This window comes from Phoca vitulina, unplaced genomic scaffold (genome assembly GCF_004348235.1).
Source record: "Phoca vitulina isolate PV1807 unplaced genomic scaffold, GSC_HSeal_1.0 scaffold33, whole genome shotgun sequence".
Lineage (NCBI taxonomy): Eukaryota > Metazoa > Chordata > Mammalia > Carnivora > Phocidae > Phoca > Phoca vitulina.
This window is the reverse complement of record NW_022589736.1, coordinates 11,245,489-11,273,159: the sequence shown is the minus strand read 5'-3', so window position 1 is coordinate 11,273,159 and position 27,671 is coordinate 11,245,489.

Sequence of the window (27,671 nt, the reverse complement as noted above, 5' to 3'; positions counted from 1 at the left end):
TACAAGGGGTCAGGACTTCAACATATCCTTTTTGATGATACCCAGAACACTTCTTTCCATCTGTATGCCTTTCACATTTACCCCAACTCATAATACTGAATGTGACTTTCAGTACAACACCAAGGAGAAGTGATGAGAGCAGATATCCAAATCATGTTTGTACACAGCTGGATTAGTGTTCAAGGGGGAAGAGAAACTTGTATTTGAGGCTGAGAAAAACTGAGAATGATTACCATGAGTAGATCCTCAATAAATGGAATTCTAAGGAATATAGTTTAGCATAAATAAGACTGACTTTATTGAAATAGCAAGTTCTGAGGTACAAAAAAGAAAGAGAAAATGGTAAATATGTGCGAAGATATAAACAAAATTAGACTGTCGAGAATAGATAATATAAATTGGCGAGGTTAAAAACTAAGTTCTAATATCACTCGATGCTTTGTGAAATTATTTGCGAATTTTGCTTTAGGCTGGAAGAGGACAAAAATTTTTAGTAACTTAAGTTGTGATAAGTTAGGTTTGTAAGTTTTATTGATTAGCCAATAAAAATGGTTAATGGAAACAAAATATATAGGTTGCAAGGCAATAAAGGAAAAAACTTAATAATAAAAATAAAATAATAATAACTCAATATTTATTTATTTAGTCTCACAAAGAAAACTTTTATTTGTAGCAAATAAGGAGATGAAGGGGAATGGCTTCCAAAGGCCATGACTGCCTAAGAGAGGGTGAATGGGATCCTTTTGTTTAGGGTTAGGATGAATATTTAGGTAAGGAAGCATTGTCATCGTATGTAGAGGTGGGCTTAAGGTCACGCATGCGCTTTAAGGAAACATGCCTATACATACATTGTAAGTTATGTAAATGAGGCTAAGGCTCCTTCTTGGGTGGAAAGTGTAGTATAATTAGATGAAGATCATTCCAGAGGTCACTCCATTGGTGTGTGTACAGGCATGAGTGAGAGGTTTAGCTCAGAAGGTCTGGGTGGTCTGAGCCAGCGAGAGATCTTGTCAGGACAGTCACCTGAGGGGTGATTTTGGGTTTCATTTGCCTGAATAACTCAATTAATTTAAAAGAAGGTAAGATAAGAAAAAAAAAATTACTCATAGAAAAATGTGAGACAAATAAAATGTGCAAAATAATTGAAAATAAAAACGAAAAATAGTGGATTTAAAGCCAAATAGATCAGAAGTTGTATTAAATGAACCGGTTGTTCACCTAAAAGTGAAGAATTTCCAGACTGGATACAACTTTCCTGAAAAACTAGAAAATGTGTATTATATTTAACTTTCTTATTTTAAATAATATTAGAAAACAAAGGAATTCTCAAATTCGTATTTTTACATAAAACCATTTTTCATTTTCCTTTTGTATGCTGAGCAAATATCTAGGAGTTTTTTATGTCATAATTTATTTTCTGTTTATGAGCTAGATACCATATTTCATAGTCACATTGATTAATTGCTTTGAATGCTAGTTTGTATATTATAACAATACTGATTATAGCAAATAGACATAATATTTTATAAATCTCAAAGCTACTTTAAGGCTTCAGGTTTCTCATTTATGAAATAAGGTGGCTAGTCTAAGATCTGCAGAGACAAACATTATTGTTTGTTGAGTATAGGTAATGTCGATAGCCACCTTCTGAGGAAAGCTGACCACTGGACCAACCCAGAATAGGACACTAGAATAAGCAAGCCCCCAACCCAAGAGAAGCCAACTGAAAATTTTCTTATATAGAGATCTGGAATGAGAACTCCATGCAGAAGGGAAAATGTACCTATTTCTATCAATTAAATCTCATTTTGGAGAGATTCGCTTTGTAACGTATGGAATGAATTTAACATAAATTGAGAGAGGACAGAGCCAAAGACATACAGGGATTAGCGAAGGCTGAAGCAGTGATACTGTGGGTTGCCAGAAGCCAGGGTAAATAGAAGCTACAAATAAACAGAGCCGTTGAGTATAGTTGAAAGTAGAAATAAATTGGCCTCTATCAATAAGATAGTGGAGTAAGACATTAACTAGTTGGACAATGATAATATCAGATTAAGAAGCAATGATGTCTCTATCCAAAATAAATAAATAAATAAATAAATTAATTAATTAATTAATTAATTAAAAGCTAGGATTTCTTTTGATCCCTTAATCTGCTTCTACACTACACTATAATTAATTTTTCCTCATCAACAGTATTCTAGATCTATAAGGCCTTGCTATATAAAACAATCTTATCTCCTTATTTCTTTTTTTTTTAAAGATTTTTTAAATTATTTTTGTGAGAGAGAGTGAGAGAGAGGGAGATAAGGAGAGTGAGTGCACGAGAGGGGGGGTGCATAGGGAGAAGCAGACTCCCCAATGAGCAGGAAGCCTGATGCGGGACTCTATCCCAGGACCCTGGATCATGACCTGAGCCAAAGGCAGACGCTTAACTGACTGAGCCAACCAGGCACCCTCCCTTATTTCTTTATGAAAAACAAAACACACAAAATATCATACCCTCTGAATAATGTGAGCACCTGTCTTGCAATCTGAAATAACCTAAAACAAATAGATCATCTCTGTATTTCTTCTTACCTATATAATTCCTAGAAGAACCTCATAAGCTGAACCACTAGAAGAGGCAGGAGTTAGGCATGAAATGTTAATAGCAAGTTCGCAGAACAGCAAGCCCAAATGTTCCTGGGTGGAAGGGATGCCCAGAAAAGTGAGAAGATGCTGAGAAAAGTGGAAGGAACACGAGTCTGGAGGTACCATGTGAGAGTATATGGGGTTGAGGAGACCACCAAGGTTGGATAGGGAGGGGTTGTGTATATTATCCTGTGGCATTTAGACTGCGTCCTGCACATGGGAGGGGTTTTGTTGGTGGACATGGAAAGTTTGCATTTTGTAAGTTTCACTTTGTTAGCCAGGTGGAAAACACATCTCGGGGACTTACTTTACACTGGATACCAGTTAGAAACCTGTTGTGATGATTGAGGTGAAGAATGACACACCGTTGGATTAGGTGGTGACAAATGAACAAGAGAAAGGGACATCGAGTAATTACTATTACACAGACACTCTGCTGGGTTTTGGGTAATCGGGGCTTAAAATTAACAATCCCTGAGTAATAAAGAACTCATATGATGGCTAGAAACCAAGGAGTAAGTGGGCAATACAGAATGAGAGACATTAACTAGATGTCTTTACAAGTCCAGAGGAATACACAGGCGGGGAAGGTCACAGACCAGAGGTGACAGAATGTCCGAAGACACTGGAATGAGAGAAAGGATTTATTGTACATTCTGGTTCTTATCAAACAGATCTGTCCATCCTCCCCATCCATCTTATATCAGATTTGCTCTCTGCTCTGGAACATGTTTCCAAAACACACCCCTCCTCTCTCACCCACTCTCACCAGTAGAAAACCAGCTCAAGAGCTACAGCCTCCTTGAGGATTTTTTGTTGTTGCCCCTTTTTCCTTCCCTAAACTGATATCATTTCTCATCTGTATCTTGGAGTTTAATATGCACTTACTCCAGCTATGTTTACGTGCATTTTGTCCCCATTGCTAAACTGTAAATGTTTTTAGGGAAAGGATCATTTTTTTTATTCTTTCCACAGATTCAGTACCTCCCTGGTTTTGTTGTCTGCAATAAATGTACTTGTTGATGGGGGAGTGGAGAAGTGGTGGGTGAAAGTAAAGAACCACGGGTTTAGTCCCACAACTAGGCCTGCATGTCAGTGATTTCTATTGAATAAAGGAAGAAAATGTGTTATAATAATGTGATTGTCATCAAAATGGTGAAATAAGTCAGATTCTCAGAGGGATATGAGCATTTCTCAGCACAGTCTCTTCCTATAAAGTGCCATCAATTCTTTAAAAAGTTATTCTTCTCAGTTACAGGAAATACGTATCATCACTGGAGGGCCAGTTCATACACAAACTCTAACATACTTACAGAAGAAAGTCTTATTGTCCTGAAAGCATGCTGGCCTCTAATGTACCCATGCATCATTTTCTTTCATCACGATATTCTTTATTCTTTCACTGTAGAATTATTTGTAACATCTCTAATTTGGGGCTGTGTCCTTTATTGTTCTAAGCATTTCACAGTATAATTTTCTACTCCCTTCCCTCCTTATTATATTAGCTGACCTTCTTACATTGGTGGATTAGAATTACTATGCATGTGAGATTCATAGCAATTACAGCTTTGAGTGTTAATAAGTATTTATTCTGATTTTATTAGAAATAATCTTATGATGAGGTTGAATATGGAAATGTGTGAATTGGTTGTGGACCTCACAAAACAAAGCCTTTGAAACTGTTGCCAACAGCAGAAGTAAACAGAGCTAGCTTCTTTAAAAATTCCTTGCTAAAATAAACATATAAAAGTTGTTAAATAGAAGTACCAAAGCAGGTTTTCACCTTTACAGTGACAGAGTTAGAAGGATAAGACATGAGATAGTCACTCTACTATTTCTGGGTGAAAATTGCTCTAAGAGCCCCTAAACACACTTCTATTGTGTTTGCTCTTCTTTAAAAGAATGTTCCACAGTCCTAGCTTAGAATAACTATGATTCTTTCTCTTTCCCCTAGAGACACTAGATAAATGGCTCTAATGGACAGAGGTACTTTGTTCCATGACCTAAGACTATGTTCAGATACACAGGTTACTAAAAAGGTCATACCGATATCCAGGTGCAGGACTCCAAGTCATGTGTGTGAATAACAATTGGTCTCAAAAATCAATAAAATGCAAGGCTAGTGACAAAGGTGAGGGAGCTGGAGTATAATAACATGGTGACTGGCCTTGGGGCAAGTGAGTTGTTGTATATGAGAGTTTTCTTTTTTTTTTTCTTTTTTTTCTTTTTTTAAAAGATTTTATTTATTTGACAGAGAGAGACAGCAAGAGCAGGAACACAAGCAGGGGGAGTGGGAGAGGGAATAGTGGGCTTCCTGCCGAGCAGGGAGCCGGATGCGGGGCTCGATCCCAGGACCCCGGGATCATGACCTGAGCCGAAGGCAGACGCTTAATGACTGAGCCACCCAGGCGCCCCATATATGAGAATTTTCTTAAAATGAACTGTTTGATTAGGTAGTCTTCTTAGTTCCCAGTACCAAACAGGATGCCAAGATATCCATCAATACGCTTGCACATCACCAACTTCCAAGGATTCTGTAATAAAAGAAACATACTGCTTTCCCAATCACTGAAATAGATATTAGCTTTTAAAATGTGAGCTAAGAAATGAAAATTTGGGGAATTTCTGTTTTGCCCTCTGTTACCAACAACTGTGAGGTCTTTATGAAGCATTTTAACCTCATTGCATGTTGGTTTCTTAATATGTATGATGAAAATGATAGTGTTGAACAATTCCGGAGGGCATGGCAATTAACTAGCATTTATAAAATGCTTTAAAGAGAGGTGCCATATGAGAGCAAATTATTTAATGTAAACCAGTAGATGGCTTATGAGCATACCATCTGAATGAGAACCGTACCCACTGAAATAGCTGGATGTGATCAAAGAGACAGCTGGAATTTAAAAATAAAAGTTTAAAAATCTGGCAATTAATCCAGAATTCTCAGGACATAGAGATAGCTAATTATCATGACTCTGCTCTTCAGAACACATTGTAACAAGTTATGTTTTATTTTGATCATTCTTTTCAGTGGTTTGGCTTCCATCCACAGAAGAAAGAAAATAAAATATCTTCCATCAATCAGTTGCAATAATCACCATATCCCCAAAAAGTGATTAAAAAAATATATGTATCCAAGAGAAAGCTGGGCAGGTAGAGTTAGAAAGGAAACTGTGGTATGAAAGATAAATTAGAAGTAGATGAAAGGGAAAGATAAATGACTTCCTGTTTAAGGTGAATGCCAAAAAGTAACAGCGAAGATGGTACAGCACACAGCCATGCTTAGCAACTAGCACACACACACAAATGTGACTCACGGTGAGTCAGTAGATTGGTCCAAATAAGGTGAAGGGAAACAGTCTGTATATACCTTGTCTTGGTGATTTTTTTTTTTTTACATTTATACTATTTTGGATTCACTGGACCTTGTGAGGGTCTTCCATCAGTTCTGGAAAATTCTCAGATATTTTCTCCTTAAATATTGCACAAATCTCATTCCCTGCCTTCTCCTCCTAGGATTTTAATTAAACATGTGTTAAAACTTCTCAGTCTGTTTGGAATGTTTCATAATCCCTATTTTAGGATTTTTATCTTTTTTTTCTCCTGTTCTATGATATGTATTAAAGTCTTCTATTTTCCACTTTACTAAGTGTGAAGCTCAAGTGTATAATATTGGCAGGTCCTCTTGGGTTAGCGTCATGGCAATTTTAACAATTATATGAACCTGACACTATAAAATGAATCGTGTATATAATTTTTTATCATATATATCAAATGTGAGATGCTATTGAGAATGAGTTATAATAAAAAGTAAAATGTATCCCAATTTCAGAAATTCATAATGAAAAATATGTTTGTCTTAGAGTTGATGAGCAATGGTAATGCTGGGGGAGGTAAATCCCTTTCCATTCTTACTTTTTCTAACTCTGATAATACCTTCTAAGGAGAACTATAATTAAGACATCTATAGAAATCACCCCAAATTATGAAATAATAGATGTAGGGCTTCTTGTCCCTTGTCCCCCACTTCTGTGCCTCATTTCCAGGCAGCTCATATTCTAAGCATCCTCCTGCTTTGTCCTAATTTCTCCTCCTAGCAAAGCCTTGACCAATTCGCATCATGATAATACGTCTGCTCCATAGGTTCTGTGGTATTTTTCATATCTTAGCCCTTACAACTAATCCAAAACTGGTGTATTTAATGAAGAAATTTCTGGCAATAGGAATATGTGGGAACAGCTAACTAGGGAGTGAGGAGGCCTGGTGTGAGGAAGTCATATTATAGAGGACACAACATCACTGTTTCCTCATAGAGGCCAGCCTATTACAACAGAGATAAATATTGTTGTTTTATCAATACTGTTATGGTTAATGATTACTTGGCCTATATAAGAATAAGTGAGATTTTCATTTTTTTTAAGTACACAGATTTACTGCTCAAAATACTTTTCCAATACTCACTGTCCCCCACTATCCTATCAAACTGTCCAAGGGGGGGGATTACTACCTAACTGTTAGAAAAATTATTTCATAATAATTTTCATAATAAGATGAACATAATAAGATAACAAAGATAATTGGCTTACATATTATTATATATGTATAATAATGTATAAAGTAGAATCACAATTTTAAAGAGTTTTCATATCAGCAATAGGGCACCGTTACAATGAGAAAACCTTTAATTATGTTGTAAAGGTCTGGTATTCCAGGAAAAGGTCACTTCAAAATAAACTTCTAACAGTTAATTATCAGTGGTATTTAACTTGTACAAAAATTAAATATCACCATATAATCCTGTGATCATTTTATTGCTTTTGTAGACATTTCAATATTTTAAGGGTTTTCAAGTAACAATGGAAAATGTTTGCTGCTGAGCCCAGTTCTTAGCTTTGTAGAAAAACCAAATGAAATCCTTGTGCTTTGTTTTACAAATAGATATTTAAAAAACATGAAAAAAATAGTGCATTATCCCCCCAAAACAAACATAAAATTATGCAGTGTACCTTAAGTTACTAAATTCCCAAGAATTGGTTTTAAATTCTCAAGAATGATGTTATAGGAAATACAATACCAATTAAAATAGTAAAATTCCCCAGTTCCTATTGCAGCCTGGCCCAAATCGTAAATGATTGTACGAACTGATAACAGCGATGACAGAAGTGAAATTCTGTGGTTTAAATTTAAAGTCTAGTAGCAGTTGCATGTTTTCTCAGTTGAACTGATAAATACTAAATACTATAAACCTTGAGAAGAGTGAAAGATAAAAATATCTTATTGGTTTGAATACTTAGTAGGCATTTGATTACTAGCCCAAGGGAAGTAGGTTAGTAGAGAGCCATTTTATCATCTGCATGGCGTGATGGGTGCCACCAGAGCTTACACCTCCGTACTCATCCCCTTGTCAGCTTCTCGTGAAAATAGTGATTCCTGATTCTCATCTATTCTCATGTGTAGATGAAATAGTCAAAATTATTGTTTGTCCAAAGATCCGAAATATTCTAGTAGAAAATATTGTGAATTTACAGCTATAAAGTCAAGATGTCCCTCATTTAAATACCTCCCAATTTTCTTACTGATGGCAGTGGTGACATTACTAGATGTCCGTGTCCCATGCCATATAGCTGGGAACACCCATGCAGCAGGCAAAAATAAAGGGATATAAGTAATGTATACATATCCTGTTGCATTGCTTTTCTTTTTGGAAAAGCAGGTTCTGTAACAGTATGTAGATTGAATAAACCTCTTTGTGCTCACAAAGTCCATTTTAATTTTAATGATTCCAACCTTTGTTCAGTAATGTTGTATAGAGTAGCTTTGGAGTAAAATCCATGCCTTCCAGCCCCACCCCTCAATTACTGATGAATGCGTTGTAATAAATTGGTTTTGGTTCAGTAGGATTGAGAAAATTTTTTTTACAAGAATGTATCAATGTTTGTGAGCACTTTAAAATGGCAATTTTGTGGGGCGCCTAGGTGGCTCAGTCAGTTGAGTGTCTGACTTTGGCTCAGGTTGTGATATCGGGGTCCAAGGATCTTGGGGTCCTGGGATCAAGCCCTGTGATGAGCCCCACAGTGAGCCCTGTGCTTGTCCCTCTCCCCCTGCCCCTCCCCCCACTTGTGCTCTCTCTCTCTCTCTCTCTCAAAGTCTTTAAAAATGACAATTTTGTGTTTATAAAGAATGTAGAAAAGAATATAGATTTTTAAAGAGACTTACAATGAATAAAGAGGGTGCTAGCTAAAATTATGTTGAAGTTAAAATTTTTCTGTAGTTCTAGCTAATACTCATCCATAGAAGTGCCCAGAATACAAAAAGGTAAGAAGAGCAATTCAATAAGACAATTGAGAAATGCAGGACTATAGCCATGGGCTGAGGATTCCAGAGCTGAGATCAAAATTCAAAAATTTTGTCCATCCTTTACCCCTTTAGATAGACTATGTCCAGCTGATTTCTCGATGGCTTTGATGAGGCTTTGAAAGTTGGAGCAACCCTGCTGATAATTTAGCTTCCTATTTCGGGTATGAGAAAACCTATTGTGCAATAGGGATCGCCTTCCTTTGCTAAAGCCAAGGAGTGAAGCTAAGTATGAAAATACCAACAAAACTTACATTTTTCACCTTTTTCTTTTATTTCTGTTTCTTGGATCTAAAGAATGGGAAGAAGAGACAAGCATAAAGCATTATAAATAATCAGTGGATGTTGGTATTTCTTAACATTTGTTTTTCTCTCTAGCATACAGTTAAAAATTAGGCATTGTCAAGAAATATTAGAGTATACTGGTAATTGAGTTGAAATTCTTTCATTCTTGGTACATATAACTTTGTGATGACTGAGGTTTATGGACGACTCAGATGCATATGAACAAAGAGAAAGGGAAAACACACTAATCAAACTGTTTCTGTAGATAAGATTTTGAAGGACTTTTTATTGTTTGTTGTTTCCATTTTTGTTTTGTGTGAAATTTTATTATAAACATATGCATTATTCAGACATTTTGTTATTTTTCCTTTTTAATTGTCAAGACAGTGCATGAAGAGTGGTTCATAATAAATTGTGTGTGTTGCATATGTATAGATATTTGTTTTCTAGACACACAGACTCGAGCTCTACATATCAGTTTGTATTGTTTTCTTACCAGCATAAAATGCAGAGAATTTCACATCACATGCACTAGTAATATGTAATACATGCGCATGTAGATCTGCCTCATTTCTTTAAATTATCATGTAGGAGCCCATATGCATATTCTATATAGATATTCTGAACTTCAGTAAAACCAATAACAGTAACAAGTAGCCACGAGAAGTTCAACCAAACAGCCACTTGCCTCTGCAAACATGCTTTTGCAATTCAACCAAGCAGTGACAGACTAAATCCTGCATGTTGTCCAGTCAGGAGTGGTCTCATTCTAATAAACATACTTGCGAGCACAAGCCACACCCCAGCAATCGCACTTGAGTAACTGGGATTGCGTAGATAGGAACAATCCATTTATAGCCCCGGAAATCCACCAATCCCTATAGCTATAGAGCGAATTTTCCTATATGAATATTAAAAATAAATTTTAAAATATGCCACAAGTCGTTAAAATATTGATGTTCATTTGTCCTCCAGTTGCCCAGTGGTATCCCTTTATGGTTCTCCCTGTATCTTTCTAACATGTCTCTAGTATTTCTTTTAAGCATTTCTTGACCTTTCTGGCATAATTTGATGTTCCAGGCTTACCATGTAATATCTCTGCATCAGCACTAGAATCTGATCTCTGCAGGGATCCCTGGTTCCTTTTGGTGTGGAAAATAGTTTTAAAAAATCAAAACCTTCTCATGATTTTTTTTTATAGCTACTCATTTCACTGTGTTAGGGCATCAGAAAGATATTTATGCTATATATTTATATTATATGTTGTGTATTCAATGTTATATTTCACATATATACACACAGATACATACGTTTGCATGTTATTTTTCATGAATTCATAGTGATGACCGTAGCTACAAAGTAGCCTGCTACCCCAAAGTGTTCTTTATGCACTGACCCATCCCATGTGTGTATCTCTTCTTCTGTGTGAGAACCACCCTGATATCCACAAAAATAAATATATTTACTTATTTATTCACTTCTACAGTAATCACAAAACAGCTTCAGAATTGCTACAGCCATTACCATCAATTACCACCAGTAACCTACTAATTAGAAGAGAATACTTTGCAGTTTTGCTGCTGCTGTCTTAGACTAAGAAAGCATAGTCTAGGTTAAATATATAAAAGGTTAAATTATTTTTTTCTCCTTTGTGGGTACACTCTGCATTTGGAAAGATAATTAGAGCAATAGTTTCAAAAGATGTGCTTAAATCAAGGTATTTAAACCTGTAGTTAAATGCTCTCCTATTGATTGTGTTATTGACCATTTTGATTATCTTGCTTGAAAATTGATTCATACTTTTTAATTTGATAGAAATAACATTTTTTTTTTGCTTAAACAAACAAAAAGATATTTCGATAGTTGGTCAAAAAGGGAAAGACGTGCTTTAAAAGGGGATTAAGGGCACGATGGAAATCACCACCATAAGGAAGTATTGATATAAAGGCATCCACTAGAATAAAAGTCAAAATTTTGACTTACTAAAGTCAAAATAAATTATATAAACAGATAAGAATACTGACCAAGTAGACTAAAACAAAAACAATTTAATGGGCAGTAATTATTGAATGATAAAATAAGGCTAAAAAATATCAGACATATGTATAAGTGTGATTGGGATTAACTGACCCGTTAAAGGAAAAAAAAAAAAATTCAGATTCTTTCACAAAACAACACCCTATATGGTGTATAAGAAACAAACTAAAACAAACTGCTTCAGAAAGGCTACAAATAAAGAGAGGGTCAAAGATATACTCGAGAAATGAGAAGATACACTAGAAAGAAAGATATACTAAGGAACGTAAGAAGCAAGGGTCACCATTCTGGTACGGCCAACGTCGTCATAACCATAGGAAATAAACTGGGAAAAATGACCCTTCATTATACTTATTACACTACTGTTTATATAATGCAATTCAACAAATGAATGATATACAATTCAAAATAAAGATAAAACATTTTAGAATATCCATGCAACAAATAACATGACAACCATTCGACAAAGTATAAACTCTTTACCCACAGTGATTTGAACATTGAAATATTCTGTCTCCTAGTATGCTAAAAGCATGGGTAATGTGTGGATTTCTTTGCTCTTGTTGTTGATCTACATATGCTTTTTGAGGAGGCATTTCAGTACATTTTGCCTAACACTAATAGAGAAATTTAACTCTATAACAGACGTACTTATTCCTTTTATTCTTTCATAAGCCCAGTGTGGGAGTTAAAATTATCTTTCATTCAAAGATGAAATAATTTCCCTGAGCTCTCAATAATATTTATGATTCCTCCACAAAAGTAAAAAAACAAAACAAAACAAAACCAACTCTTAACAAAATTTCAGAGTCTCAGCTTTGTCATATCATCAAAGTTCTCGGGGACAAAATGAATATAGGTAAAATATTTGATACCCCATTACAAAGGCCATGGCATTGCTGCTGTAATAATAAATATAAAATAATTCAGTGATGAATGGAAATCACCATTTTGAAAGAGAGCCTTGCAGAGTTTGGAATATGTATCTGGTAAAACTTTGAAACTAAAAGAAATAAAATTAATTTTAATTTTGTATTGCTTACCTTTGGGTGATCACTTATTTATAAAATTAAACTTTATTGTGGTTTCATTCTTTTGAGACTCAGAGGAAATACTGCAAGAAAAGGAACAATGTAGCATGAAAGGATTGATATTTTCAGAGCAATTTATTCATTATGTATCATCAATATGTCTTGTGCATTATGCAGTACATTTTGGATTTTTCAAGCTCTGTATTTTGTTTTATTTACAGAACACCTGATCTCCCTCTCCTCCAATTTTATGTAAGCAACAATCAGAAATCACTTAAACTCACCTTTAATTCCTTACTTTTCATCTCTGCCCCTGTCTTTCTCAGTTCTCATCCTGGTATAATTAAAGGGATGATAATAAATATGTCTCTGATAAATATGTTTGTTCAACATTTCAGGTTTGCTTGGGAACTTTGGTATTTGTAGCTTATGTTCTCTCAACTGTAGAATCCAGAACCACATATTTGCCAGTATTCTCAGAGAATTAAATACTGAGAGTTGACTAGTTCTTGGGAAGATTTTTAAGTTTATTTTTTACATTGAAATATTGCACAAATATATATGTGCATAACACCTACAAGCACAAATTGATAAATAGATGTGAGGAAAACATCTTTGTAATTACCACATAGAAAAAATATTTAATAGAGAAATAACTTCATTGCATTTTTACCCATTGTAACTTCCTCTACCTCTGCTAAGGAAATCACTTTTCTGACATGTGTTATTTATTTCCTTCCTTTTATTCCTACTTTAACAACCATGCAGGCTTCTCTAAATAATATAGTTCAGTTTTGCCTTATTTTTGAACTTTACGTAATTGGAATCATAATGCATGTTTTTTGGTACTTTTTTTACATTTAAATTCTAAAGATTCAGTTACGGTGTTGCAATTAGCTATAATTCTGTATTTTTATTTCCTATAATGTTCAGTGGTTTAACATGAATTTATCTAGATATTGTGAAGGAGACTCAGGTGGATTCCAGTGAGCCAAATATGGATAAGGCTGTTAATTGTATATGCCCTAGTGGTAAGTGAATACATCGCCCTACGTTATATATGTATGAGTGGAAATCTTGCATCGTACCACTTGAGTTTTCAACTGTACTTGATAATGGTAAACACTTTTCAAAGTGGTTTTATCCAGTTCAATTCCTAGTAAAATTGTGTAAGCATTGCCTTTCTCCTATATACTTATGTACATGTCACACAATCATTATTTTTAATATTGTCCTCATCTGTAAGGTATGTGGCATCTCTAATTTACATTTCTGTGTCTTATCAATGAGATAGGGCATTTTTCATATTTTTATTGACTATCCCTATTAGTCTATTTCCTATTTTAATTGACATTTCCAGTTGTCCCTTTCCCTGCACTAGAAAGTACTTTAGTTTTGTATAACAGATGAGTTTTCAACAGTAACTTTGAAAATTGTTTACAAAGGAAGCTCTTTTGGTTTGGGGGCTTCTCAATTTATATCCCATTAGCTACAAAGATAAAAATATATATGTGACTAACACTCATGCTATGGCCAGCGATGTCCCATAATTTAGAACTTAATTTAGAGAGACTGGCCATGTCCTTTGAAAAATTATTATTTTTTTTTAAGAATGCCTTCCTTAAATCTTTCTGCTGGTAAATGTTACAGCATGTATACAAGGAGGACTGGTCGAGATTAGTCATTCTGTGGGGAATACTGAAGTTACAAACCTGGGGCCAAGTTACAAACCTGCTATCAATCCCTTCCCTGTGAACATTAAAGTGTGGATCATCAGGATTAGAAACACTCTTCCAGACATAAGCAAATTCAATGCTCTGATAATTGTTGTAAGTTTTTGATTATAAGCCATTAAGCAAAAATAACCCAACAACAACAACAAGAAAAATACCTGGCATACCGTTAGAGGAAACCAGAATGCAGAAGCATGAAGTTTTCTTTACTCTGCCTACCTGAAGCACGTGACACATACAATGGCCATCTTTCCAAATCCAAGTCTTTAAGAGGGGAAAGTATATTTGAAATAAAAATTACAAGTGTCCCAGTTGTCCATGCATATTCTATCTCTGGTTTCTTTAATCATTTTGTGGATTCTATTGGCTTCTGATTTGACAAAATCAATATTGAGGATTAGGTATTTTGAGATGTTGCCCCTGAGAACACACTGTTCATTAAAGCAAAGCACATTTGTATACCGAATTAACATCTTATCAGAAGACCCTTGATTAAAGAAAAATGCAGCTAGAATGGGGAGAAAAATGGATAGGGCATCCCCAAGATCAACATCAACAACAATCTACTACAGTTCTGGTGACCAGGCAAATATGTGAGCAGGACATCTAATGAATAGCCAAAGTGTCAATGCACCAGAAGAAAGATATGCTTTCTCCTCTCATTTTGCTTGTAACTCAGATTGGAGACTACATACCCCATGTCGAACTGCAAAACTGTTCTCTCTGGTGTTACCTACGCTCACTCCATCGTTTCCTGAACAGCTTCCATACTTCCTGGAATTCCACAGCTGTGCCTGCTCCAGACTAAAGCTGGCCTCAGGAAGCCAAGCCCTCTACGTTAGCCTTCCAACTCCTGGTAATGAAGTTTTCCAACAGGCATTAATTATAACCAGGAAATGCAGCTGCAGCAGTTCACACTTGCTGAGATCAAATTTGAAAACAGTGTTGGATTCTTCCATTCATTCAAATTCATTCATTTCACAAGACAAAGATGGATTATTTCCAAACTTCTTCAAGATCAGGTAAGGAAATACATCAATGGTTAAAAACAAAATGAAATAAAACAAACAGAAATACCTATAGATTCAGAACATTTATGTTTTTACAAATATTATGAAAATTTATGTTTAAATGCCTTTGCTATGTGTGTCTTTTTTCACTTTTTACCTCTTGTTTATGATTCATTTCTCCACTCTTATTTGCTTTTTTTTTGTAAGCTAACTTTCTTTTCCTTTCTCAAAAGCAATAGTGCTACTTTATTCTCAAATATAAAATTTGTGACTGCATATGACTTACCTAAATAAAGTGATTATTAGCTTGTGTATTAGTATATTACATTTTAAATAAGGCACATTGCATTTGTTTTTAGGGCTCTAAATATAGGAGAAGAGTATATGGTGGTGAGTACCATCTATGAAAAATTTTAGGAGCAATCAAGGGCAGAGTGACTCAGAAATGAGAAATGACTATGTAAAGGAATAATTTATTATGGGAGAATTGTCAACAAGTGTTATTTCCTGAATTCAGTAATTTCTGCCATCTTTTCTTTCCCTTACCTATGTATTGAGTTCCCTTCTCAAATTCCAGTAATTGCTTGTCTAATTACTAAATACTTGGGGATTTCAAATGAAGTATATCTAAGTATTTGGAAAAAAGAGGACAAAAGCTATGAAGATTTTATCATGTACAGTTACTTGTAGATCACAACAAAATGCAGTCAGAGGAGAATTACCAGCTCTTTTATAGATGAATTTCATTCCCTTTGAGTACATTTTTATGGCAGCTAATTGCTATTCCCAAGTATTATATTCATAAAAACTGTGCTACTGTAGAATGCCTTTGACCTGCAACATAATTTGGACTCAGCAGGTTAATTCATCATTTGTAGCTGCTGAAACTTCACTCCTGTCCTCGGTAGAGTCTTTTTAGATTAATAACAATGCAGCAGTGAAGAACTTTTCTTCCAAAATATATATAATCTAACATTTGCATAGGATTTTATGGTTTTCAAAAGGATTTAATATATATTCTTGAATCATCTCAACAATTCTAGAGGTGGAAAGAACAGGTGTTATATGGCTCAATTTGCAAATAAAGACAATAATTATAGTGACTTACAGAGAGTACTATAGCATATATATTAAAACTAGGAAAACTATTTGGTTTTCCAAAACTTGGTACAATTGTTTTTAATATTTATGGTATTGTATATTTAAAAAAATATTGGGGGCACCTGGGTGGCTCAGTCAGTTAAGTGTCTGCCTTCGGCTCAGGTCATGATCTCAAGGTCCTAGGATCCAGCCCTTCCGGGCAGGGAGCCTGCTTGTCTCTCTTCCTCTGCCATTCCCCTTGCTTTTGCTCTCTCTCTCTCAAATAAATAAAATATTTTTAAAAAATTATTGAAGTATAGGGTTAGGGTTGGGGTTAGGGATTAGGGTTAGTGTTAGGGTTAGGGTTAGAAAAATAAAAAAAAATTATTGAAGTATAGTTGAAAAAACTTGGTATACTTTTTAAACAATAAAATTAGATAATTTGTCATTTACTTAATTAGTGTCTACCTCCATTGTATGCACACTCAGACACTTAATAAACATTATTAATTCCAGGCCTCTATTATGTATAATAACTATTCATGTTCATATGTATCCTAATGCATTAATCCTTGCCTACTCTCTTTTTCAAATATGTGCGTGTTTAGATACCAAATTTTGCTTAAATTTTGTCATTGCAGAAAGCAATGTGTTTTCTAACCAAAAAGCATATCTAGGTTATAGAATCATAAAATAACATACTTTTAGTATAGAAGATATTTGTGTTTTTTCTATACCCAGTTTTCTATTCATATCTATTACCTTTTTTGATGACTTCACATTATCAGTCTGTGTAGTTCAGTTTGATCCCCTTTGCAAAGGCTAATAAATGACCTATTAGTGGCCAGTTTGAGCCCTCCTACCTATCTGGCTCAATCACTTGTTTCATGATGGGCATGTGAGCTGTGATAGCTCAGGCCTCATTAGTCCGAAAACCTTTGCTAAAACTCTTAAGGAGAAGATTGTATTAATTAGGATTCTCCAGAGAAACAGAACCAACAGGATATGCGCATACATAATCAAGTACAATCCTGAACCTGGTTAGAAATTGTTTCCAAAAAACAGGAAGTATATTTGAACTTCTATGTGAGGATGATGAGGAATGGGTCTAGAAATAGTTGGACATGGAGGGAGAGAACCGGGCAGCACTTGGTTCTATAGTAGCTTATGCAGGTAGCCTGTGAAATGTGTGAAATATTCAAAGACATGCCTTCCTAGGTAATACATTGGGTTCATGAAAAACATTCCTTATTTATGCCAATGCGTTAGGAATTGAATTTATAGATCTGCTTTACATAAATACTTTTCTACAAGATTAGAGGTAAAGAAGTGGATGGTAAGTTTCTCATGCTTCCGGCTGGTAAAACCATACCTGAAAAGATGTCATCTCTCCTAGAGTGATCACTCACCAGCCAACTTTGAAAAGTCATGAACATTCCAGGTGCTTTGGTGGGACCCATGATTTTTGAAATAAGCATTCAGAGGAAAACCCAGATTTACTGGTTCTCACCATGAAGCATGAAGTAAATACATTTAGTCCTCAAAGTAACACTTTGAAGTGAGAAACCTAAAGGGTTGGGGTGGGGAATCTGAAACCTGAGATACCAATGATATAACTGGCCTTGGATCATATGGCTCCTGCTTACATCTTCGATTTCTTCTTATCCAGACCCCGTGTTGTTCTTCTCAGTTCAGATGCTGTGGACTTTTTTCTAAAGTCCGTGTTGAGAATGCCTTTGCTCTCTTCTGTCTTAGGACGATAGCCTTGTGTTCCTCTTTGTGGAACACTCCCCTACTCAGACTAGCTATTTCCTATTCATAATTTACGTATCAGTATGTAATTCCCGATAAAGCGAAAACTATGAGGTGAGTCCCATGATTGCCCTGGCTCTGAGGACACTTTCCTCACTGTGGGTCATCAAACTGGAGTTCAAGCTGTGTATAGTGTTTTGAATCAGTTGAGGAGGCACAGATCAGAATTCAGGACAGCTTAAACGTTTGGACTCCACAGAGCCCAGAAGGAGAACAAAGGGAGCTGCAAACATGGGATGCCCAGAAACTTCTGTGGGGGTCTTGAGTACTTGGCTGAAGGATGGGCTGCCCATATACAAGTGAAATACCCAAGGCTAATGGACTATTATGGGGTTGAGACACTAGAAAACTAGTACTGCTTGAAGTCTTGGAGTTCCAGCCCGACCAGAGTGGAGGAACTACATTAACACCTCCTTAGCACCTCGGGCATCCAGCTGAGACATCAGAAAGACTGAGTTTAGAGGTAAGGACCATGATATAAGCTAAGACCTACTCTACTTCTTTGCTAACAAAGTCAAAAGCCAAGGTCTTCGCAGCTTCATGGGGAGACAGAGTTCAGAGATTGAGTTGAGCTGAAAGCTGGGAAACAGCTTGAGGTTTTCACAGATCACCTAACAAAGCACAAAGCCAAGCAGTATAAATTGAAGTTTTATAAATACACGTAAAACCACACCTAGACACATGAGTGGTGAGAAAAGATGCAGTGTGGTACCTGTTACCAGCCCCCGTGAGAGGATTTCAAAGCATGACCCTGACTGAAACCGAAGAGAAAGAAAATTTTAAAAGCAGAAAGAGCATAAACACACGCTGTATACTGGAGAACAAAGTCAAATATCGTGTCTGACCTCTCATCATAAACAACAGAATGAGAAGAAGATGTAATGAACTTTTAAGGGCTGAAAGAAAAAAATAAACAACTATAAAACCCCAATTCTGTATTCAACAATAATATTTTTCAGAACCAAGACTGAAAAAAACACAGTTGAGATGAACAAATGCTGAGAGAATTAATTGCTAACAGAAATACACCACAAGAAATGTTAAAGGATATTTTTTTCATGCTGAAAGCAAATGATAACAGATGGAAAGCTGTATTATAAGGAATCTCAAAGAGTACAAGTAGATGTAAAAGAAAATGTGTTATTATTATTCTGACCTATAAGTTTTCCTAAAAGGCCACAAGCTGCTTAAAGCCAAATCAAATTAAAAGGTGGATTTTACACGATGCATAGAGACAAAATATATGATAAAAGAACAAAGCGATGCAGTGGGACAAGGGCACGTACTGGAATTTGTTTACTGTATTCGTGATGCGGTGCAAAGTTGGAAGTGGGACGTGTCCGATATATTGCAATAAGTATAGAGTGTGCAAATAAAAGGTGGATAATACCTGCCTGGAGGGTGAAGGAGAACAATGATGACTACAAACAGACTCTCCTAAGTTCAAGATGCATGTTGTAAGCATCAAAGCAAATACTAAAACTATCCCCCCTCCAAAAAAAGCACAATTAGGAAGTCTATAGAGAACATAAAAAAATATATTAAAAATATGTCCCTGACTTCCGACAGATTGCTACCTAGGTTCATGTCTCCGCACACAATAAAACAACACTAACAAAAAGAAGGATAATAATCTACACGAAACAATACCGTTGGCATAAATAGCAGGCAGATAATGGAATAGATTCAAAATAGCTATTAATGAAAACCGAGGGAAAATTCACCAACTCCCCGCAACACTTTCTCACTTACTTCCTGAAAGCATTGTGGTGAAAGCAGCCCAAGGAAAGTCACTGGGAAGAGAGAAGCAGGGAGCTAGTATCTGGCCTAAAATTCCTCTAAAACCACAAGAAACAGAAAGTCCACCTAACTGGTAGGAAATGTATCCTTGTAAATAAGAGCCTGATTACAGGGTCCGGGCTTTCAATGATGTGTGATTTGAGAGCCAGTTTTCAAACGGGGCACCTAGAGGAGAAAAGGACCAAAAAAAAAAAAAAAAAAGAAAAGAAAAGAAAAGAAAAAAGAAAACCCCCTTTATCACCTTTATCCAGCATGTTCAGGGATTATATCATGAATGGATGTGGAATTTTGTCAAATGCTCCTTTGGCATCTACTGAGATGATCAAATGATTTTTATCCTTCATCTTGTTGATGCACTATACCAAACTGATTTATGTGTGGATGTTGAACCATCCTTACATCCCAGAAATGCTGTCTATTTCTTACTTCATATCTATTATCTTACTTCTGTTTTTTACTTCATATCTATTAATGTTTATTTGCTTTATATATTCAGGCACTCCTATCTTAAGTGTATAAATATTTATAAGTGTTATATTATCATATTTATTTGACTCCTTTATCATTATAATTACCTACTTGTCTCTTGTTTAGGTTTTTGACTTAAAATTTATTTTGTCTGATATTAAGTATAGCTGTTTTTGCTTTCTCTTGGTTTTCATTTTAATGGAATACCTTTGTCTTATACTTTCACTTTCAGTCTGTGTGTATCCATAACCATGAAGTAGATCTCTTGCAGGCAGCATAGGGTTGGGCCTTGTGTTTTTATCTGTTCAGCCACTCTGTGTCTCTTTTTTTTTTTTTCATTTTCATTGTAGTTTTATTTTTCTTAATGTTTTTATTGTTATGTTAATCCCCATACATTACATCAGTAGTTTTAGATGTAGTGTTCCATGATTCATTGTTTGTGCATAACACCCAGTGCTCCATGCAGAACGTGCCCTCTTTAATATCCATCACCAGGCTAACTCATCCTCCCACCCCCCTCCCCTCTAGAACCCTCAGTTTGTTTTTCAGAGTCCATCGTCTCTCATGGTTCTTCTCCCCCTCCGATTTCCCCCCCTTCCTTCTTCCCCTCCTGCTACATTCTTCTTCTTCTTTTTTTCTTTCTTAACATATATTGCATTATTTGTTTCAGAGGTACAGATCTGAGATTCAACAGTCTTGCACAATTCACAGCGCTTACCAGAGCACATACCCTCCCCAGTGTCTATCACCCAGTCACCCCATCCCTCCCACCCCACCCCCCACTCCAGCAACCCTCAGTTTGTTTCCTGAGATTAAGAATTCCTCATATCAGTGAGGTCATATGATACATGTCTTTCTCTGTTTGACTTATTTCGCTCAGCATAATACCCTCCAGTTCCATCCATGTCGTTGCAAATGGCAAGATCTCGTTCCTTTTGATGGCTGCATAATATTCCATTGTATATATATACCACCTCTTCTTTATCCATTCATCTGTTGATGGACATCTTGGCTCTTTCCACAGTTTGGCTATTGTGGACATTGCTGCTATAAACATCGGGGTGCACGTACCCTTTCGGATCCCTACTTTTGTATCTTTGGGGTAAATACCCAGTAGTGCAATTGCTGGATCATATGGTAGCTCTATTTTCAACTTTTTGAGGAACCTCCATACTGTTTTCCAGAGTGGCTACACCAGCTTGCATTCCCACCAACAGTGTAGAAGGGTTCCCCTTTCTCCGCATCCCCGCCAACATCTGTCATTTCCTGACTTGTTAATTTTAGCCATTCTGACTGGGTGTGAGGTGGTATCTCATTGAGGTTTTGATTTGGATTTCCCTGATGCCGAGTGATATTGAGCACTTTTTCATGTGTCTGTTGGCCATTTGGATGTCTTCTTTGGAAAAATGTCTGTTCATGTCTTCTGCCCATTTCTTGATTGGATTCTTTGTTCTTTGGGTGTTGAGTTTGATGAGTTCTTTATAGATTTTGGATACTAGCCCTTTATCTGATATATCATTTGCAAATATCTTCTCCCATTCTGTCAGTTGTCTTTTGGTTTTGTTGACTGTTTCCTTTGCTTTGCAAAAACTTTTTATCTTGATGAAGTCCCAATAGTTCATTTTTGCCCTTGCTTCCCTTGCCTTTGGCGATGTTTCTAGGAAGAAGTTGCTGCGGCTGAGGTCGAAGAGGTTGCTGCCAGTGTTCTCCTTTAAGATTTTGATGGACTCCTGTCTCACATTGAGGTCTTTCAACCATTTGGAGTCTATTTTTGTGTGTGGTGTAAGGAAATGGTCCAGTTTCATTCTTCTGCATGTGGCTGTCCAATTTTCCCAACACCATTTGTTGAAGAGACTGTCTTTTTTCCATTGGACATTCTTTCCTGCTTTGTCAAAGATTAGTTGACCATAGAGTTGAGGGTCCATTTCTGGGCTCTCTATTCTGTTCCATTGATCTATGTGTCTGTTTTTGTGCCAGTACCATACTGTCTTGATGATGACAGCTTTGTAATAGAGCTGGAAGTCCGGAATTGTGATGCCGCCAGCTTTGCTTTTCTTTTTCAACATTCCTCTGGCTATTCGGGGTCTTTTCTGGTTCCATACAAATTTTAGGATTATTTGTTCCATTTCTTTGAAAAAAGTGGATGGTAGTTTGATGGGGATTGCATTGAATGTGTAGATTGCTCTAGGTAGCATTGACATCTTCACAATATTTGTTCTTCCAATCCATGAGCATGGAACGTTTTTCCATTTCTTTGTGTCTTCCTCAATTTCTTTCATGAGTATTTTCTAGTTTTCTGAGTACAGATCCTTTGTCTCTTTGGTTAGATTTATTCCTAGGTATCTTATGGTTTTGGGTGCAATTGTAAATGGGATCGACTCCTTAATTTCTCTTTCTTCTGTCTTGTTGTTGGTGTATAGGAATGCCACTGATGTCTGTGCATTGATTTTATATCCTGCCACTTTACTGAATTCCTGTATGAGTTCTAGCAGTTTTGGGGTGGAGTCTTTTGGGTTTTCCACATAAAGTATCATATCATCTGCAAAGAGTGAGAGTTTGACTTCTTCTTTGCCAATTTGGATGCCTTTGATTTCTTTTTGTTGTCTGATTGCTGTGGCTAGGACTTCTAATACTATGTTGAATAGCAGTGGTGATAGTGGACATCCCTGCCGCGTTCCTGACCTTAGGGGGAAAGCTCTCAGTTTTTCCCCATTGAGAATGATATTCGCTGTAGGTTTTTCATAGATGGCTTTTAGGATATTGAGGTATGTACCCTCTATCCCTATACTCTGAAGAGTTTTGATCAAGAAAGGATGCTGTACTTTGTCAAATGCTTTTTCTGCATCTATTGAGAGGATCATATGATTCTTGTTCTTTCTTTTGTTAATGTATTGTATCACATTGATTGATTTGCGGATGTTGAACCAACCTTGCAGCCCAGGGATAAATCCCACTTGGTCATGGTGAATAATCCTTTTAATGTACTGTTGGATCCTATTGGCTAGTATTTTGGTGAGAATTTTTGCATCCATGTTCATCAGGGATATTGGTCTGTAATTCTCCTTTTTGATGGGGTCTTTGCCTGGTTTGGGGATCAAGGTAATGCTGGCCTCATAAAATGAGTTTGGAAGTTTTCCTTCCATTTCTATTTTTTGGAACAGTTTCAGAAGAATAGGTATTAATTCTTCTTTAAATGTTTGTTAGAATTCCCCTGGGAAGCCATCTGGCCCTGGGCTTTTGTTTGTTGGGAGATTTTTGATGACTGCTTCAATTTCCTTAGTGGTTATAGGTCTGTTCAGGTTTTCAATTTCTTCCTGGTTCAGTTTTGGTAGTTGATACGTCTCTAGGAATGCATCCATTTCTTCCAGGTTATCTAATTTGCTGGCATAGAGTTGCTCATAATAAGTTCTTATAATTGTTTGTATTTCTTTGGTGTTGGTTGTGATCTCTCCTCTTTCATTCATGATTTTGTTGATTTGGGTCATTTCTCTTTTCTTTTTGATAAATCTGGCCAGGGGTTTATCAATCTTGTTAATTCTTTCAAAGAACCAGCTCCTAGTTTCGTTGATCTGTTCTACTGTTCTTTTAGTTTCTATTTCATTGATTTCTGCTCTGATCTTTATTATTTCTCTTCTCCTGCTTTATTTGCTGTTCTTTCTCCAGCTCCTTTAGGTGTAGGGTTAGGTTGTGTACTTGAGACCTTTCTTGTTTCTTGAGAAAGGCTTGTATTGCTATATACTTTCCTCTTAGGACTGCCTTTGCTGCATCCCAAAGATTTTGAATAGTTGTGTTTTCATTTTCATTGGTTTCCATGAATTTTTTTAATTCTTCTTTAATTTCCTGGTTGACCCATTCATTCTTCAGTAGGATGCTCTTTAGCCTCCATGTATTTGAGTTCTTTCCGACTTTCCTCTTGTGATTGAGTTCTAGTTTCAAAGCATTGTGGTCTGAAAATATGCAGGGAACGATCCCAATCTTTTGGTACCGGTTGAGACCTGATTTATGACCTAGGATGTGATCTATTCTGGAGAATGTTCCATGGGCACTAGAGAAGAATGTGTATTCCGTTGCTTTGGGATGGAATGTTCTGAATATGTCTGTGAAGTCCATTTGGTCCAGTGTGTCATTTAAAGTCTTTATTTCCTTGTTGATCTTTTGCTTAGACGATCTGTCCATTTCAGTGAGGGGGATGTTAAAGTCCCCCACTATTATTGTATTGTCGTCGATGTGTTTCTTTGCTTTTGTTATTAATTGCCTTATATAATTGGCTGCTCCCATGTTAGGGGCATAGATATTTACAATTGTTAGATATTCTTGTTGGATAGACCCTTTAAGTAGGATATAGTGTCCTTCCTCATCTCTTATTACAGTCTTTGGTTTAAAATCTAATTTGTCTGATCTAAGGATTGCCACCCCAGCTTTCTTTTGGTGTCCATTAGCATGGTAAATGGTTTTCCACCCCCTCACTTTCAATCTGGGGATGTCTTTGGGTCTAAAATGAGTCTCTTGCAGACAGCATATGGATGGGTCTTGTTTTTTAATCCAATCTGATAGCCTGTGTCTTTTGATTGGGGCATTTAGCCCATTTACATTCAGGGTAACTATTGAAAGATAGGAATTTAGTGCCATTGTATTGCCTGTAAGGTGACTGTTACTGTATATTGTCTGTGTTCCTTTCTGGTCTATGTTGCTTTTAGGCTCTCTCTTTGCTTAGAGGACCCCTTTCAATATTTCTTGTAGGGCTGGTTTCGTGTTTGCAAATTCCTTTAGTTTTTGTTTGTCCTGGAAGACTTTTATCTCTCCTTCAATTTTCAATGACAGCCTAGTTGGATATAGTATTCTTGGCTGCATATTTTTCTCATTTAGTGCTCTGAATATATCCTGCCAGTCCTTTCCGGCCTGCCAGGTCTCTGTGGATAAGTCTGTTGCCAATCTAATGTTTCTACCATTGTAGGTTACATATCTCTTCTCTCGAGCTGCTTTCGGGATTTTCTCTTTGTCTCTGAGACTCGTAAGTTTTACTATTAGATGTCGGGGTGTTGACCTATTTTTATTGATTTTGAGAGGGGTTCTCTGTGCTTCCTGGATTTTGATGCGTGTTTCCTTCCCCAAATTAGGGAAGTTCTCTGCTATAATTTGCTCCATTATACCTTCTGCCCCTCTCTCTCTTTCTTCTTCTTCTGGGATCCCAATTATTCTAATGTTGTTTCATCTTATGGTATCACTTATCTCTCGAATTCTGCCCTCGTGATCCAGTAGTTGTTTATCTCTCTTTTTCTCAGCTTCTTTATTTTCCATCATTTGGTCTTCTATCTCACTGATTCTTTCTTCTGCCTCATTTATCCTAGCAGTTAGCGCCCCCATATTTGATTGCACCTCATTGATAGCCTTTTTGATTTCTACTTGGTTAGATTTTAGTTCTTTTACTTCTCCAGAAAGAGTTTCTCTAATAACTTCCATGCTTTTTTCAAGCCCAGCTAGTATCTTTAAAGTGATGATTCTGAACTCTAGATCTGACATCGTACTAATGTCCGTATTGAGTAGGTCCCTGGCAGTCGGTACTACCTCTTGTTCTTTTTGTTGAGGTGATTTTTTCCGTCTTGTCATTTTGTGCAGAGGAGAATAGATTAATGAGAGAACAAAATGCTAGCAGGGTAACAACGTCCCCAGAAAATATACTCTAAATAAATCAGAAAAGACCTGAAGCAGTGGGAAAAGAAAGGGAAAGAGAGAAAAAAGAAAAAGAAAAAAAAAAGAAAAAGTAAAAGATAAAGATAAAAACAAACAAAAACAGAACAAAACAAAACCAAAAACAGAATGTGATCAAATATGATCAGGCTGGTATATAGATCAGTTTCACACACTAGATTTTGGGTGTATTTTGGTCTGTTAGAAGAAAGTGCCTCCCAAAATTTTAAAGAAAGAAAAACATATATGTACGAAAATAAGGGTTGATATGATGAAGGGATGGAATATGACTGTAAAGATGGAAATTATAAAAAATTTTAAAAAAGGATTTGATAAGAAGTTGTTTGAAAAAAGAAAGAAGAGGATAAAAAAAAAAGAAAGAAAGAAAAAAAAAGGGAGAGAATGTGATCAGGCAGGGGAGTAGAAAAAAACCATACACTAGAGATTTAGGGTATATTTTGATCTGTTAGAAGAAACTATCTCAAAATTTTAAAGAGAGAACAACATATATATATGCGAAAAAATATGGGTAACTAATATGAAGGGATAGAATATGACTCTAAAAATGAAAAATAAAAATGTTTTTTAAAAAAGGGATTGATAAGATGTTGGTTGAAAAAGGGAAAAAGAAAAATTCAAAAAAAAATTCAAAAAAAAAAGAAAAAAAGACAGTTAAAAAAATTAACTTTGAAAGACTAAAGAATCATGGTAAAAAAGCCATGAATTCTATGTGCAGTATTCCCCTAATGCTGGAGTTCTGCCCTTCTCATTGATCGGTAAACTTGGTCTTGGCTGGCTGTTCTCGCTGATCTTCTGGGGGAGGGGCCTGTTGCCGTGGTTCCCAAATGTCTTTGCCAGAGGCGGAAATGCCCCGCCCTTGCCCGGTCCAGGCTAAGTAATCTGCTCGGGTTTGCTCTCCGGAGCTTTTGTTCCCTGCAAGCTTTCCCTACAGCCTTGGAGGCGGAGAGTGAAAATGGCGGCCTCCCAATCACCACCTCGGAGGAACCGAGAACTCGGGCCCCGCTCCTCAGTGTGCCTCCAGAGAAAAGCCGTCAGTCACTCCTGTCTCCCCGGTCACCAGCCGCACTCTGTGCTCACCCGGCCTGTGACCGTGCGTTTCTGTCTCTGGCTCCCGACCCCATGTGGAGTCTCCAAACCCAGCCGATCCCTGTGGTGCGCTCCCGCGCCGCTCATCCCGGGGGAGGAAGCGGAGTCTCTCTGGATCTGCCGCTTGTTGGGTCCCTGCTGGAGGAGCAGTGGCCCGACTGTGCCGCGGATCACGGTTTATGGCAACCCCGAGCTGAGAGCCAGCACCTGGGCTCCATCTCTGCAGCCGGCTTCCCCGCTCCGATACCTGGGAGCTCTGCCGCACTCAGGCACCCCTGGTCTTTCTGTGACCCTGAGGGTCCTGAGACCACACTGTCCCGCGAGGGTTCCACCCCCCACTTAGCCACCAGAGTGACGTCCCTCAGCGGAGCAGACTTCTAAAAGTTCCGATTTTGTGCTCCGCGGCTCTATCACTTGCCAGAAGTGGCCGACGGAGGCCCCTCCCCCGCCGTCTATCCTCCCGAATAACGCCTCGGATTCACTTCTCCGCACGTCCTACCTTCCAGAAAGTGGTCGCTTTTCTGTTCAGAGAGTTGTTGCTATTCTTTTCTTCGATCTCCTGTTGAGTTTGTAGGTGTTCAGAATGCTTTGTTCCCTATCTAGCTGAATTCCTGAGAGGAGACGAAATCCAC